Raw genomic sequence first — 17881 nt, forward strand, 5'->3', positions numbered from 1 at the left:
TCTTATGTACTAAATCACATTGCTGTTATTAAAACACATCATTAAATCATTGCATCATTGGATAAATGTATACACACCAAATTGGTGATATACCAAGCCCTATAATTAGTATTCTAAATTGCATGCAACCAAACATAATAATCATGGTGCACAAATAATCAAGAAAGTAGTTACTAGACATGATAACATTACTAATTCCACAGACCATGCAAAATGTCCATGCAAGTCAGTTTTAACGAACTAGTTATCATTGAATATCATTGACAACACATTTTTATAGCAACAAATTTCTAAAAATATGTTACATTTCGTTGACTTGAATGATGAAAAAATATATAAAAAAATGTTCATTGAGTTTCAACAAAATTGTATAGGCCTACTATAAAATGAAACTATTATCCACTTTATACTCAAATTCATGACTCAAAGGGAGCTATTACACATGTTTTCTTTTACATATCTTAAATCTTAATCAATTCCTATAGCACGGAGTTGTAACACCTATTTACAGTTCTCAAAACGTCCTTAAACAGATTAGATCTTCGAGTGTAATATTACTGTGTTTCATGGCAATAACACACAGAAGACTAGAGAGTTTTGACCGGGCCTGGACAGATGTTTGGCTGAAAGCATCGACGATTTCGCCGGTCACCGCGTCGTTCTGGTCCCGGTGAATAAAGGGATTCCCGCGCACCACCTTGCCGATTTCTCTTTTTATGGCTAAAAAACCTCACAAAGGGTTAAAGAAAGGGTGGCGAAATTTCTCCAAGGACGATCTTCTATCGAAAGAGAAACTAGCTTTAACGTAGAGAGGGTAGTTAAAAAACTCAGTTTCTCGGCTTCTTCCCTTCAGAAGAAGGATGTAAAAAGACTGTAAATGTATCGTTAAAATGGAATCCCTGGTTTAATTAAAAAAACAATGTGTACAGTAAAAATAATTTGCAAAAGTTAAGGTCCATATTACAGACTAGGTGCTATGTACAATTAAAAAAACATGACATTTAACGAAAAAAACATTATCATAAACACAGTAACGAAAGACACGTTAACCGAGAGACGATTAGAAATGTTCTTAAAAAAGGTTTATCATGGGGAAATTTTAAAACTTATTCATATTCACATACAGTATATCGTCCATAATGATTTCAGTTTTGTTACTATAACCTGTTTGGAGTTTTATGATCACCGTAATTCTTATAGGCTTAGGTAATGACCCGTTTGCAATTTATTATACTTACTTAACTTGTTGGCATATCATGCCTTATTGATTTTCGATTTTTTGCTAATGTCAATACGGATTTGAAATTAATATTTCTGTATTTTTATGGACTTATTTAGAATCAATTAGTTGAAAAAAAAATGGTACGGTGAGCGTAGTGAAGTTGCTTTACACTATTTAGTAAAAATCAATATTTGAAAAATAAATATCCTTATAATTGTTCCAGTGAGATAAATTAAATATGTACAACTCAATCTACAATTCAATCTTGTACACAAGAATATTCATCCTAAATAGATTTATATGGTTGATATTTTGAACGTAGTCATTTCATATTATGAAGAAAGGTTATACTATTATGCACTTATAGTATGTTGTGACATAATTTAGAAGCTAACAAAGCATTGTTTAGCTTTTGTAAAGCAACGATTTAAAAACATTGAAGTAGTTGTATTAAGGTTGACATTTAAAGCCCCGAAGTTTCGAAATATATATTGTGTTCCGTTTTTTATTTAGGAAAACTTTAGGTTAAATCGTTTTGTAACATTACAAATATGACCATACTGAGGTCAACATACGTTGCACTAGTAGTCATTATAAACTGATTATGCGAGGCGGATGTGCGATTTTATGGGCTACTGGAGATGTAAATCGAACCAGTCCTTCCTAATCAGAAGGCCGTAACTTGGCGAAAGCATTAACACTAAATTAACACTTCCGAGCAATTAACGTGAGTTGATAGCCCCCATTAACAAAACCGTTGTAAATTATAGTTTGTAATGAAGTGAAAGTGGTTTAGGGATGGAGATATCTATATTTTGTTTAGACTAATCTCAAATTGGAGTTTAAGCTACGATGTTAGCACATTTATTCTGTGGGATGGAGGTTTAGACTTTTTAGGCACGTAATGGTGTACCTTGTCAGATTTTGAAACGCTCTAATCGATTTGTTACATACATTTACAACACCTTTTGTGTACGAAATGCGAGTGCGACCAATGCAACTTTATTTTCCATGTAGAATTGCTATGCGATTTCTACAATATCTCAATTTCTCCTTGTGTTAGTCCTCTGCCTTGCACTTGAGGTGGTGTTTTATAACTTAAATTCTTTTAACGAACTTGGCCTACTCTACTATTGCGTCTATCTACCATTGCAAGTATTGTTAACTTCTTTAGCATATTTTGTAAATCAATTGACCATAAATGTTTAGATTCTGCTAAACCATTTAAGTTAATGATCTAATTCTAGTAAGATCTAAATTCTTCCCATGGTAACAAAGCTACAATTTTCAATTAGACTTTAGTATAACTCTAATTAAAATGGATATTCTCTCAGTTGTTCGACTTATGGCAGCTTTTCAAGGTATCTTGTACAATTCAATGTAAAGGTGTTTTTGTTGTGACGGATACTGGTACATGTCTCGATTTCAATGTGTGGAAGAAGATTTTGTTAAAGACAACAACATAAATGATACATGTTTTCATAAAGTGTATGATTGTCATTGTTTTTGGTTCTAGGGAAAATTTACATGGAATATAATGAACAAGCTTGACACTGCCGATCGTAAAAGGCAACAAAGATTGTATTCTAATTTTGCTTGTGTGGTTAAACGGAGAGTCAAAGTCGTTTTCATTTGAATTGTATTACAGAATCGTGTTGCTACCACAACAGTTAGCGTATTGGACTTTGTTTACAACACCGTTCATCGATATCGTTAGTTTTAAGGCTACAATCTAAAGTTTCTATTTCTTATCTACATCTGAATTCATAGCCAGTCCTGTCTCGTGATCGGCAAGTGTTGTGGTGATCCTTGGCGACTTTCATGACGATGTTCCGCCCAGGCGCGCCCACTGAAATAAACTATCCCGCGATACAGCGAGCGGGCAACATTGTCGTGCCGATCTTTTGTGTAACGATATACCGGACGCTGTATAAGTGTGGGGTATCGGTCCGTGCCCCAGACCTTGTAGCTAGGACAGCGGTCGTATCTTACAATGTCCCCTCGCCGCCCCTCACAGATTTACTCACAGCGTTTCTATGTGACTTGAACTTTCCCTGGTAAAAGGTATCGGGTTACGTGAGATCGGCAAGGATATGAGGACGGCAATGGAGGCTTAACTCTAATAAGCGTGGACCTTGAACTGAGACCAGGCGAAATAATTGTCAGCAAAACATCCAATTAGAATTTTTAAGTGTTTGGCACTATAATATTATATGGAAATAAGAAATATACTTTGATTTGGTTTAATGACATCTACAGAGATGTTATTTGTGTGGATACTAAAAACTGCGTTTATAAAATTACTAGCAGGTACCCGGCGCGCGTTGCTGCGCTAACAACGGTTATTTTAAATGGTTATTTGTTCTTTACGATAAATAATAAAAAAAGATGCCAAAAGCAAAAATAGAATATTTATTTTACTTAATTGCCAGTGGATAAACAATGTTTTTCGTTTTTCATTATGTGTATAAATATATAGTGTTTAGCCGTACCTACCACCACGTGAGCACGCAACATGCAGCTGCCCGTGTGAAAAGCACGCATTTCCTTAATTTAAAACGGCGATAGTCAGGGATTGCCCTTGTGCCTGGTGATTGCGAAAGTAAGACGCAAAAGAAATTGTAGTCGCTTGAATTCAAAGGGTAATTCGGTTGAAATCATCGGTATTCTTGGGATTAAGACTATTTCTCCTTTAAACTTACCACTGATGATTGTTGCTTCGATCAAGTTTGGTGTCATTTTTAAAATCGTCATTCTGGTTCCGTTGCACAGCTTGGGTGGATTTAATTTTCGCATTAGTATTATTGGAGTTCCTTCTTTTAATGGCAGTAATGTGGTGGGCTAATGACAAATTTGGAGGTATTTGAATACCTGAGATAGCACGCACGATTATTATTCACTTAATATTTTTTGTAAGAATGTGTGGGTATAGAACAAAATATAAAAAAATACTAAGGCATTGCCATCCCTTTTCATTTTATAATACTTTGATAAAGGTTTTTGCTTTTTATGTTTACATATTTAATAGTGGATAATTTAAACGTTGTTAAGTGCACAGGTGTGCTGCGATTGGGGTTTAATATATTTAGACTTATCCAAAAGTAAAATAGTTTTCTGTGCTGCATTCTGTGGAAACAGTGTGGCACTATTTCAAATCATGACTTATTGCTTTACTACATATTGTTGCTGCCTAGAATGGAAAACTCACTGTTTCTGTTTGCTTAGATCTTGTTAGTGTTTGTTATTGCATTGTAAATTAATTTATTGTATTTATTGTTCTGTTTTTGTTCTTGTTTCTTTTTTTCATTGTTATTGCATGTATTGATATTTCTCGTTGACTGATCTGTTATTGTTTCTTTTGTTGATTGTTAAATTATTGTTCTTTGCCTTTGCTTGTGAAATTTATATTTTGAATTGTCCATGTATAAATTGGCAATTTTGCCGTTGAAATAAATTAAATGAAATGAAATGACTAATAGAGAATGTTTATCTAAACCTTCAAAACAGTTGGTGAAAGTAAACATCTGCTTTTAAATATATTTATTTGTGAACATTGTAGCTCCAAAAGTCTGACATTGGACCCCTTTATATACCCTCTGGGGTAGAGTCCTTTTGACGGATCTGCACCAAACCATCGTTGAATACTTAATGCCTGAAAGTTTCATTACAATCTGTCGAGTGGTTTCGGAGTCCATAGGGTATATACATACATACTTTCTCTTTTATAGATATAAAATAATTGTCAGCAAACATCCAATAATCATTTTTAACTGTTTGCCACTATAATATAATAAGGAAATTATACTTTGATATGGTTTAATGACATCTACAGAGATGTTATTTGTGTGGATACTAAAAAGTTATTTCAATCAATATTTTATCATAAGCTTTGTAAAACGTTACTATTTATAACCTTTGACTCTGATTACAAATAAAATAATTTTGTCCATGAGTTGTGATATTTGGTTTTGTATCAGGTGTTTTACCTACAAGTGGTTATTATATTATAGTTCTATAAGATAACTGAAGCGTACTATACACACGAATTTTTACAATTACAATTATACTTGTTTAAACGTAGGGAGTCATAGTTGTAGCTGTAAAAACTATTGCTGCTAACTTGTCTTTTAATTTGGTGTAAACAATCTTATCAGAAGTATGTATACTGAATCTTGATAGTAGCATAGATTTTAACGACACATAATCAACATAATATGAAGTTATATTCTGATGCCTGATTCTCTGCATGTCAGTTCCACTTACAATGTTCCAATTCCTGAAAGTAAGGAGCCGAATTATGATAACCCGGGCGATTCCTCGAAGTGTGTATGATATGACTGAGGGGTTATCATGTTATTGCCCAATCGGCCACTTTATGGTACTTTGGGTTAATTGAAATTGATATACGACAATCGTCTGTTTATGCTTTCGTCTACAATCTATTCGTAAAGATCACACAAGGAAACAATTTCAAACATTCTTGTGGTAAAACCCCAATGATTTACTTTTAATGTTATCTTTTACATTGTTGAAGAATAATTTAAAAGTAAATAATCGATTTTATGCCTAGGAAGGTTTGGAATTATGCTTCCAGGTGTGATTCCAGTCCCTAATAAATCAACTACAGTATTTATTGACTTGTCAATAATATTTGGAAACGGATCTTTAGAAAATAAAATACATAGACTACTCTATTTGATACTGTGAAAACACATGTTGAGCCTTATTTGCAATACACTCCCAAACACACTAAACCTCATAAGTAACTATGTAAAAATGCAAATCAGCTGATCGGCAATGGAGTAATGAAAAAAGGGGATACCTATCATATAAGCCTGCTCTATCGTTAAAACGTGTATCCCGGTTCTATTGATTTGGGTAGCGTTTTTGAAAAAAAAAACACCCTGTCTAATATTGGCCTTTTTTATCTTTGTTCAATATATAACACTTGTATGGTTTTTAATATATTACATTGTTGGATTTAGCTTTCAATTTATTTATTAAAACACTAAACTTGGAACACAACATAAGTTTTTAAAGAGTTAAAGGATGTTAAATATTCCTCATGTTTGTTCTATCTAATCACGGTTGTTTCCTTAAATATTTTTGAAAATATTTTTGTTTAGAGTCATGGTTGATATGCTGGCCGAATCTTCTAGTAAATTGTGTTAATTTGTTAGGGTACATACTTTTCCTACACCTTTTTTACTGCAGCATAAACTAATACTAGGTGAATTTGAGATTACTCATGGCCCTGCTAAGTATGTCGCTTCTCCAATTCTCCAACTGTGTATAGAAGGGTTTGCTCAGAGCTGAACTAAACAAGGCTCTCATTGATACGCTCGTGACTACTCATCAAACATTAATCATCTGTTCCTGAACAATAATCTGACTGTGGACGAGACATCGGATGGGCAATAAGTGGCCACATAGTATAACTTACATTGTCGCCAACAGCAAGAGTTCATTCATTACTTCGATGACCGATCATAAATAAACCGTTTGGCCAAATTGTTCACGACCCTTATGACGATGGTTTTACAGTTATCGACCATAAAATCTCTATAAACCGGGACTGCGGTGATTACTATGAGCCAGTCTCTCGATGTAGAGATCGGTAACTGGCAGATTAGAGAAGTATCTTTGTAATTAGCTAGAGAGCCGCGCGAACATGTCATCAAACGTCTCTAATCTGGCCCGTTTGTCAAGGAGGAATGTTCCCTTTTTTGGGCCCTAACTGGGGGAGGGGGTTGCTAGGCAACCAGCACCGCCCCCCACAGCATGGCGGCTCGGCGCTCGAATACCCCTGTTTCTGTCTAAATACCGATTCATAAATCTTGCACTGCCCGGTTAAATTGTTTCGCTGAGTTTTGCCGCAGTTTTCGCTAAAGCTAACTGCTTACTTTATCCCATTTAAGGTTCAAACATTGCATATTGAATTGCTGAGGGCTCTTCACCCCCGGTTTTTATTACAAGTCGGATAAGCGCAAGACTACACAAAAAGATTTTAAGTTTTTGGTGACTATAGTTCAAATCTCAATCCTATTACTATTACTAATTCTGTTTTTTATTATGTCTCCAAAGCTATAACTTTTCAATCATTTTCCTTGCCATCGGCTAACCATACCAATGTATGTGGCACCTAGAGTGAATGTCATTTGAGGAAAGCGATGCTGGAAGTCCCGTCGAACGAGTAAAGCCTAAACAAAAATCATTCAACTAATTCAATCCCGTTCGATCTTCCCAGCGCCCAGCGAAGAGAGCAAGATGCTACTCTCCGATGAAGCCATATTCTCGGACTAAGAAGCCATATTTGCCCGGTTGTAAGTTGTAAGGTAGGCTTACGAAGGAGCGAATGTCCAATAGCAGCAGACAATGTGCTCAGGCCCTCAGGGGGTATAATCATCCGCCATTAACCATCAACCGCATCAACCCACACTCTACAGCACCAGTCGTAACTCGGGTCCAGCCACCTGTAGCCGCTGCCTTTATCACGTTTATGGCTTTTCTGGTATTTATTTACGTAAGGTGGTTTTATAGGCGTTTACCTTGTGTCAGAAGATTTGTGAACGGTGGAGAGACAAATTATCCGGTACTGTTTGTTATGCGCCTACAAAACGGGCCTTAGTGGCTATTTCCATTCTGTACAGAGAAGTTACTGTTGTGAGCTTACCGTCAGATGCCGTGTGTACAACCGTCACACGGATTCTTTGGTCACTGTTTCAGACAAAGCAAAGTTAGGTACTTCAAGGCTGCAAAGTGTATAAATTGTTAGGAAAGTTTAGTTTAACCTATACAATTATTTGTTTTCAATAAAATGGGGAATATTTTGACACCTTTATAATGTATATACTTGTAGTTTATGTCCTGATTAACTTGCAGTAAATTCTAAAATATAACCTCTGACACTTTCAAAGAATTAGAACTAATACGATTGCCATAAAATTAGTCTGATATTAAATCATGCAGGGCTCTCCTGATGACAAAAAATGTGTACATTCTAATATTATTTTAAAATTTATAAGGGATTAAATTCGTTTCATCCTTTAAGAAGTTGGTAATCGCAGAACCTGAAGATTTGCCATTACTCTTGTCTATCTTGCATGTTTTTTCTAAAGTTCCCCATTCTGCCAGTAGGCCCTGTCACTTAATATACAGGAATATCAAGGACATATAAAGTATTTTATTTTTATATTTACGATAAAAACTTAAACGCCACTCGATGAGTTTTATTCACCCTACTCAGAATGGATTTAGTTTTAATCTAAGTAAAATCCACTAAAATCTGCATTTTTATGAATAAATGCACACAGGGATGAAGAAAAATTGAGACATAAAAAACACAATTTATTTTTTTAGATAAAAAATATCAAGTCATTTTAGCATTAAAAGTATGCGATAAAGTAAAGAGTCCTAGCCTTGCATGTAGAAAATATAATGCAAAACAGTAACCACGCAGGCCTAGGTCTGCTTGTTTCGGTAAATTATTAGCCAATTGGTAGTTTGTATAGGATTTTTAGAAACCCCACCGTCCTAAAAATGCGAGCCTAATTTTTCCACATAACCTGGATACAACAAAAATTAAACACTACTTGAACCAAATCATCTACAGTCGAGACTAACCTGTTGGCAGGACTATAGTGTTCAAACCAAACCCTCAGATAATTAGTTAAATCCAGTAACTGAAATTTCGTTTCACACAATCATATGTATATATTTGTTATTGAAAACTTGAATACCATTGTTTACTTCTTATATCAAACGGCTTAGTGTGCAATATTTATTACTACTACTCTCAACTTGCAGACGGCAAGAAGTACGCCAGAAGTTTCCCTACAGAAGCACAAAGCAACACAACATGTGGGTATTTCAGTACAGCCATTGGCGGCTGTAATGGGCTTTGTTACGGCGAAAATCGACAAGTAATGGTCGTTTGACCTGGCCGACTGAGTTATGAGACTCAAAATGGCGACTGTTCCCCGGTACGGTCCTGGGACTAGGCTTTGTTTTGAAGAAGAACGGGCCATTATAAACCTGTATTTAACGGCTAACAGAGTAACACAGAGTGTATTTTTATTAACTATTCTTTTAATAAGCGCTCATTCACCCATATAGCCTATGTTGTATATCTAAAACGGTGTACGGCCTAACCATCCATCTTGAAATTGATAAGTAACTGAAAGTACGTAAATTAAATTTTCTAACACAATTCAACCTTTAAAGAGAAATTAAAAGGGTTTAGAGATTGTCTAAACAAAATTTAATACGAAAAAAATTTAAAACCCCACGCTTGTATCTGGTGTATGACATTTTTTGTTAAATGCCACTTACAACCTTCCCCGTGGCTGCAATCGCTTTTATAAGGGTAGTAACCGAAGCCCAGGCGCATCTGTTGTACACATTCAGCATCATATGGTGTGGTTTTAATTCGACTACGTGTTTGTCAGGACGGGGATAATTCTGTCACTGGAAAGCATAACCTCACCCCCGGCAACATATCATTTCAAAACTCCCGATGCAAAACCCACATGCTCTCCGATTTGACGAGGGCTAAAAGAGAAAAAGCTTTTTTAAATTCCAAGTTTGTGTCTAAGTGTCTGCACCGCCGTTATGTGACGGTGGCGGGGTTGGTGGGGAACAGGGTGGTTGGGTGGTAGTTTATTGATCGCTTACAGGGTGTTTCACCAAGATTATCGCTTCACCTGCCTCGAGCTTACAAAGCGTTTCGCTGAATTCGTGGTTTAATGGCTTATGGCGGTTGAAAACCAATCACAGCGCGAGTAGACTCTCGAAACACACGGTGATATTTTGTATGAATGAATTCCGTAATCAGATATAATAATACAATCCTGAAAGGTAGCGTTTTGTATACAATGTAATATTAACGTACTTCATCGCAAAATAATATTATTTTCTCCTAAAACTCAATCATATAACAGTATGTTAGGAATACAGCTACTTATCAAACATTATGTTTGATATTATTGCTAATGGCTTCAACCTAAGTAAAACAAAATAGGCTCGTAATCTTTATTGGAACCTAAAATCATTTTAATTTTTGAATTCTCAACCGCACCAGTAGTCCTGATTTTATCATTGAAATTAAATAAACAATTAAATTTGTAACTGGAACGGTGAAGGTTGCGACACAGCGAAAATGTTTTGTTATGAAAACAATGTTGTGAGGCCGTACACGTCTCCTGAGGCATTTCGTAAATTTCCCTCCACTGCTCATTTTGGGCTGGGCATTTTCATTCCGGGCACGCAGTAGCGTCGTTGCCCGTCTGTCTTCCGTCTGATATACAACTGTACTTTATCAGAACCACGTGGAGAGGGTCCGGCTAATGTCCTGTTAGGACGCCCGGTTTACGGTTTACAGTTTACTCTGGTTCATTCTGAAATTCTATACCCATCTGTACAATGTTATGTTGGAGGTTTTACTTGTTAACGATTTTTGGTCTTGAAACTGTTTTCTCTAATCCTGCACACTTAGCAACTACAATTACAAATGACTTCTCGACTTCCTCGCTAAAAGCAATATTTTAAATTCCGTCCGATAGTCCCACTCGGTGTTAAATGGGAAATCGCAGAAATTGGAGTAACTTTAGTATCTACCGTCACTCTAAGTACTGCACTTCCATGTGAGTATTTACTGTTAGTAAAAATGTAAAAAATATGATGATTTTTAACTTTATCCTCCTGCCCTTGTAAAAAGTGTTAATTACCTAATGCTATTTTGACACAGTGATGCTATCTAATATGAGCATACGGTCGTAATAGTTCCGTTGATAGCCCTCATGGAAATTGCTGGTGGGGTGCGTACTGAAATGTATCAAATCCGTATTTCTCCGGAAATAATTTATAAAGCTCCGAAAGTAGTTGTTGAGCGAAAGGCTATAACCGGGCCCAAAACATATGTGACGCACGCAGCTGGGCGCTTACGGCGCTCGGCGTCGAAAAATAATTTTGGCGACGACCCCCAGAGGAACCCTTCTTTGAGATGGGCTCACCTCCCCCAACAGGGGCAAGAGGAGCCCAAGTGTACTACGCCCGATATAGATAGGTACCGGGATGAGTATTGCGCCATTGCAAGTGTTACACTGGATTTTTATTTTTACCTCTTGAGTCTTGCGAGGGATTTTCCCTAAAATATTGTTTCAACTACACGAACTAATTCGAATGATTTGAAATAATTTGTCATTTTACAATTAATTGAAGGACCAGAGCATTGTTCACGCGTGACAGTTGTTACTACTGCATTTGCCAGAGAAATGTGATATTCTAAAACGATCCCGATGTCAAATTAAATAAACAAGCCTGTTAAGGCCAGATTTATTTCAAACTTAAAACCTTTTTTTTTAATCCCCTTTGTTTTACCAGAATCATTATTTTATTTTCATTCCCCCAAGACCTACAGCCCATTCGCCTTTCAATCCTATACCAAAATTCAAATCTATACCCCACTACCTTAGATCAAAAGTAACATGGGAAGCCACCTGGTCACATGACTTCACTTCTTCAAGATGGCTGGAACATGAAATCAACTGTGTATGAGGTACCCCTAATTTAAGCAATATTAGGTATTATTGTTAATAATACACTATACAGGGTGATTGGTACTCAGTGTTACAAAAATTTTTTGGTGTAAGTACAAAGTAAATGCAGTATGATGATGCATATACAATGTTCCAAGTCTAAAAATTAGCTTCCCAAAGAATTATTTTATGTTTTTTTTTTCAAAAATAACTATGTTTTTAAACTTAATACAGCTATTTCTCAATTACCTGTAAATGGATTTGAGTAGATAATGTCATTTTCGTGTTCTACATTAAATTTTGAATAAGAATAATACCAAATGACAGAGGATCAGTTGTAAAAACTCCATTGTAAATAGATTCAAAGATAATAATTAAGATGTTTGATAAAAATTAAAAAAAAAAACATTGGTCAATTGCATTTGTTCACACCCTGTATACAAGAAAGTGTCAGAATATGGTAAAAACTGCGCCATTTTATAAGCTTTCCAACCGTATGCTACACCATTAAGCTTTATGTCTGCTTATGTACGCTTTAGTGGTTTGAGGACTACAAAGCATGGTGTCTTTAATATTTAAAACATAGAAAGTCGGCATGTATTAAGCAAAAGTTGTATTTTTGTTTCAGCTTGAACAGTAAAACAGTAAAAAATTTCCCTGTTTTCTGGCATTAAAACCACTAAAACAAAAAAAAAAAAATCTAAACCTCAATAGTGTAGCATATGGTTGGAAAGCTTATAAAATGGCGCAGTTTTTAACATATTCCGACACTTTCTTGTATACAGGGTGTAAAAAATGCAATAGACCATTGTTTTTTTTTTTTTTAATTCTTATCAAACATCTTAATTTTTATCTTTGAATTTATTTACAATGGGGTTTTTACAACTGATCCTCTGTCATTTTGTATTATTCTTATTCAAAGTTTAATGTAGAACACGAAAATGACATTATCTACGCAAATCCATATACAGGTAATTGAGAAATCGCTGTATTAAGTTTAAAAGCATGGTTATTTTTGAAAAACATAAAATAATTTTTTGGGAAGCTAATTTTTAGACTTGGAACATTTTATATGCATCATCACACTTCATTTACGTTGTACTTACACCAAAAATATTTTGTCACACTGAGTACCAATCACCCTGTATTAATTTTGCCACATCCTACTCATTTTAATTCTTCCCAAATGCATTTTACAAAACCCTAAATCTAATGTAGTAGGAATTAAAATTTCCATTGGGAGCTTTATTTGTTATACTGAACACAGCATTATCTTAACGCGAAAACATTACACTAAAGATATGTACATGTCAAAAAGGCGTTTATTATGTTTAATTGTCATTTTTTACTTGTTTATAAAGTACAAACTGCTAGGATTAGGTTCTTTTCAAAACTAGGCTTACTGTATTAATAAAGGTAGAGTGTTTCAATATGCATCGCAATCAATTATTCTGTTTCAAAAGCCTATTCTGCTGAATGTCAACAGCGTTTCAGCGAGGTTTACGGCAGAGAATGGACCGATTCATTGGAGCGAGGCTGGGCGTCGTCATCCGGCGTTCACAGACTGGAAAATCACCTATAGGCGACCCAAAACATGGCCGCAAACGGTCCGTTAATGCGGCCGTACGTAGCTATTGTTTAGACAAGTAGTCAGTGTGCCGTGAAGCTAGCTGCACGATCGCGCGACTAGCAATTGCACATCCTTAAATTATGCATATTTTACACTCAATATAATAGTAAACATTTGCTCCATATTACTCAAAATACTACGATTATGCTTCTACTCTTACGAAAAAGTGTCGTACATTGCGTAGGCAGCGTAGACATAAAAATCTTACTAAACTCTTTATAAAACGATGCAATGTTGTAACATACTCAATAAAACACCAATAAATCTTAACACTCAATAAAACGCGATCCGCAAAGAAGTTGTAAGTGTTGCAAGAATCCTAGTTGGCAAAGCATATATATGCCATGTTAACATCTAGGTGCAATATAATTTGTTTGCATGGTTGAAGGTAAACGCTTTTTATACAGTTAATGAATTAAAAAAATCTAAAACTAAATAATATGTTTAGTTTACTTTCCATTGTGGTGAGAAAGATTGGTCGACAAATAAATTTAACTTATGAACCAAAATACTTGATACCGCACTTTAAAATGTTTTTTTTTTCATTTTTACAACTAGCAAATCTTAAAATGATTTGGTTGCCGAACCTATCAAATTCAGGCCTACTTTTGTCGATTCATCGGCATCCGTCCAGTATTACATTTTTGATTATTTGGCCGACCAAACTTGTTTTGAATGTTTCATACGTCTCGTGTATGTGTATTGTATGTGTGTGTAGATACTTTAACTATGACGATGACAAATAATTTTTAACAGTGAAGACAAAGTCTTTAACAATGGCTGTCAAAGTCTATGCACTAAAGTCATCGAAAAATTACACGATTGACGATGATAAAAGGTAACATAACCTATTTATTTTAAACCGATTTACAATCAAATAGAAAAGTAATACGAATACAGTAAACTTAGGTGTCCATACGGCTACTCGTCCATATATTATCATATATCGCTCAGTATAAAATCAAAATATACAAGACTATCGGATATACGAGTCAGCTGGCACCCATATGACGTATCAGTTCATCACTAGAGCAATCATAATTTGTACTTTCCAAAGCTGTAAATCCTTCCTCGCCACGTCCGATGAGAAAGCGACTCGCGGACTTGTAGTTTGTTTTCTAATCTGAAGGAAGCGACCGCGAGTCTACAATCACGTACAACATAAAGATGGCGATGAAGATGGGGATAGCGCTTTACGCGGTCGTTTCCACTTTAAAGAATAAGCCATTTTGTTTTAGCGGTTGTTACAGATTATGATCTTCGCAACACCAATTATGTTGAGATGGTCGACTGCTCGGTTCTTACTTCGGAAGAAACTGAACAGCGAAAAGTACTTTTACGCTCTCCGTGGAGACTTTTTGTTACACAGTGACGTTACAGCTGATGTTGTGAATTGGAACGCTGTGCATCGGGTACAAAGGAATATACAATTAAGAAACAATTAGGAGTGAGAAAATCAGGCTGGTTCTAGTGCCATAAGATTGTATATGAATTATTAAATAGTTTGCAATAATTTGTAACTTCACTCCTGTAAAACTGTAAAAAAGATCTTTTGTGATTAAGGTAAAGCATAGAATTGAACGAATGTCAGCAAGATACATAGAATAAGCTACGAAAATTCAATACATTTTGATTCTCCACAGCTAAAACTGTGAAATGCTAAACATACTTTGTTAGGATGAAAGTCAAAAGAATCTGAAATTGACTAACTTTACAAATGTTTGAGGAACATTATTTATGGATCAAAAGTTTATAAATATTTGAAAGCCCAAATGTTTGGAAGGAGGAGCCGCAGTTCAGTGCTGTGTTTATTTCTGTTAACGAGGTAAAACACACAAACTGAGTTGAAACGAATTATGTCTTCCTGACAACATGGCACCTTGTATACAAACGTCAAACGCCAGTCCTCGCTTACTCGTCCTAGTTACGCGTAGTTGCGATCAAAAGTGGCAAAACTTACAATGAACCTACAATGAAAGAGCTTACTCGTATATAAGAGATCCGTTGTATTTTAATTATATTTAGGCCCAGTGGAGTACATTTAAAAATCACTATATCCCCCTTTTGGGAACCCCAGTATCTGACTAATGCGATTCTCTTGTACTAAAAATGGATTTGAAGGGTTCTTATGAATTATGACCCATCTTTTGAATTGATATTTGATGAAGAAGAACAAGTGATATGGCTCCGTTATGTTCAATCACGGATGGAAGTGAGGATTTGTAAGGCAAATAGGGTGGCAGAAAGCCGATGGTAAAAAAGAAAAATAGTACGTTAGTTATATTTATAGCAGGGGTGTTTATAAAGGGGCGGGGTAGGCAGTTGGGGATTGAACTCTGCGAAAAATGTTGTAGGGAACAAAAATAAGCTCTGATATTCCGGTGTTATTTATTGTTTTCAAGAAGATAGGGGCAACTGCAGGAAGATTAAATACAGTAACTTACCCACCCTGCCAGACAAATCTCGGGATTTCCATACACGGCGGGATAAATTGACGCCAAAGTGTTTTTGCTTGTACGGTCGGAAAAGTCGGGAGGGAAATGTTAAGTAATTTATACTTCAAAACCAGTTAGGTATAAAGTAAAATCGTAAAAGTCGTTACCATATTCTTAACGCAAGAAGGAAAATCTTCCAAACAGTTTTACAAAATTATTATTTACAGATAAGTTATCATATTACTTAAATTCTACAGTATAGTGACTAATCATAAATAGATCTGTACAACACGAATTTGATACCTTTAACAAATGTCTCCTAATTCTTTCTTGTACTTAAAGTAATTCAATTGTAACAATAAATCAAAGATTATTTTGGGGGTGGATTTTAAATACGTAAATAGACCATTTCCCTATCATTGAGAACCCGAATAAGAAACCAAATACTTCAAAATCAACCCTAAAAGAAATGTTTATAAAATCAAATGTCACACACTGTCAACTAAGTCATTTCGGTGCAACTCATTTCTATGATAAAACACATTTCACCATGAACTTTAAACACACTGAAAGCCCGAATGAAACACCGAATTCACACTACCCGTTGAAACTCTAAATTTTAAACGCATCGAACCAGACACAACCGAAATCCCTTAGCTATCGGAGATGGGACGATAAGCGGCACCCTTTCGCACCCCCAGCCGCGTAGAACTGACAACTGGCTCGGTCTTGACTTGTTGCGATCAGCTTTCACTCGAAGGGGTTGTTTTTGTTATCAGATTCACAAAGGGCAAGAGCTATTCGGGGCAGCAATAAAGTGTTTTATTACGGGGACTATTGAAAGTGTCTTTTACAAAAAACCTGTTAGGGACAAACGAAAGTTGTTCAGATACGGGAAAGGAGTAGTTGACCAGTTCGTTTGCAGGTAATTTTCCATAGGAATTAGACTAAGAAAACGGAAGTTTCGTCGCTCTGAAATCATATGATATTATTTTGTACTAAACCAACTTCAGCTATTGAGAATCATCCAGGGTCCCCAAAAGATGGAGAATATACTACTACAGTATAAGGTTCATTTTGCTATGAGTACACGCGGTTTATTTTACTATTATATGACTTTGGGATGCAGATTTGTTGGGAATCTCCTTGAGTGGGCTCTTTAAATATAAAACACATTTATCGTTCTTTAGTGAAATTATACAGTGGGTTTTGATTTAGACATGGACCGTCATTGGAAAGTGTGTAACCACTTACACACTTACACACTAGGTAGGCCAACGTAGTTGTTGACAGAACGTGGATAACCTCGGGGGGCCCGGAAGGTATTGGGTATGCTGCAGGGTGTACCTACGACGTGTGGGATACTGCCTGAGTAGCATACCCAATACCTACCACCTACCACGTGGTTGCTGCCACCACCAGCCAGCCCACCACAGTGAACCAACGCAGAATATCATAGCATGTAACGTTCAATAGAATAAAGGGGTTATTTAGAACGAGTTGATTGACGAAGGTAAAAATGTCAGCTATTTAGGAAACTTAATCATCAAGCAATAGGCGATATATCAAAATGGAAGACTTGGCTCCAAGGCAATTCAAATAAATTTTATGCTCTAAGTCTAGTCTATATAAAGCTACGAATCCCAGCCATTCCTCCAGAAGGCTTAGAAAGCAGTTTAAATTGTAGGATTAGCGTTTCTAAATCACGATTAAACCCTGGCAGGACATTGTTAGGCCTACTAATTTACCGAATCTGGATTATCGTGATGTAGAACATTACCACGTATATTACACTCGTCCCCAGTCGTGGCGCAGTGATCGCGTACAATTAATTTTGCACTATCAGCAGCGGCCATGGCCACCCTCCTGATTTAATGCGATGGCCGCTCGGCTAATACGATGATGGTACTCATTTGTTTCCAACCCTTAGATTCTACCCCTTACCCGAACGGGACCCTAGCCATCAATTCACCTTCCCTACGCCCACTGTCCAGACCATCACCCCAGCCAGATAAAGCCGATATATTATACTTTATTAAAACGCTTTTCATTAGCTATA

General features: G+C 36.0%; 2 protein-coding genes across 4 annotated transcripts in view; both read right to left on the reverse strand.

The window, feature by feature from the left end:
- The window catches only part of LOC128999033 (uncharacterized), a 499696-nt gene that overhangs the window by 126263 nt on the left and 355552 nt on the right, over nucleotides 1-17881 (reverse strand). The window lies entirely within an intron of this gene.
- LOC128997805 (homeobox protein abdominal-A homolog) overlaps nucleotides 1-17881 on the reverse strand; it is a 59556-nt gene that overhangs the window by 4017 nt on the left and 37658 nt on the right. The window lies entirely within an intron of this gene.

The sequence above is a fragment of the Macrosteles quadrilineatus genome, unplaced genomic scaffold, assembly GCF_028750875.1.
Source record: "Macrosteles quadrilineatus isolate MER2022 unplaced genomic scaffold, UCM_ALF_1.0 Scaffold_7__1_contigs__length_78375512, whole genome shotgun sequence".
Classification (NCBI taxonomy): domain Eukaryota; kingdom Metazoa; phylum Arthropoda; class Insecta; order Hemiptera; family Cicadellidae; genus Macrosteles; species Macrosteles quadrilineatus.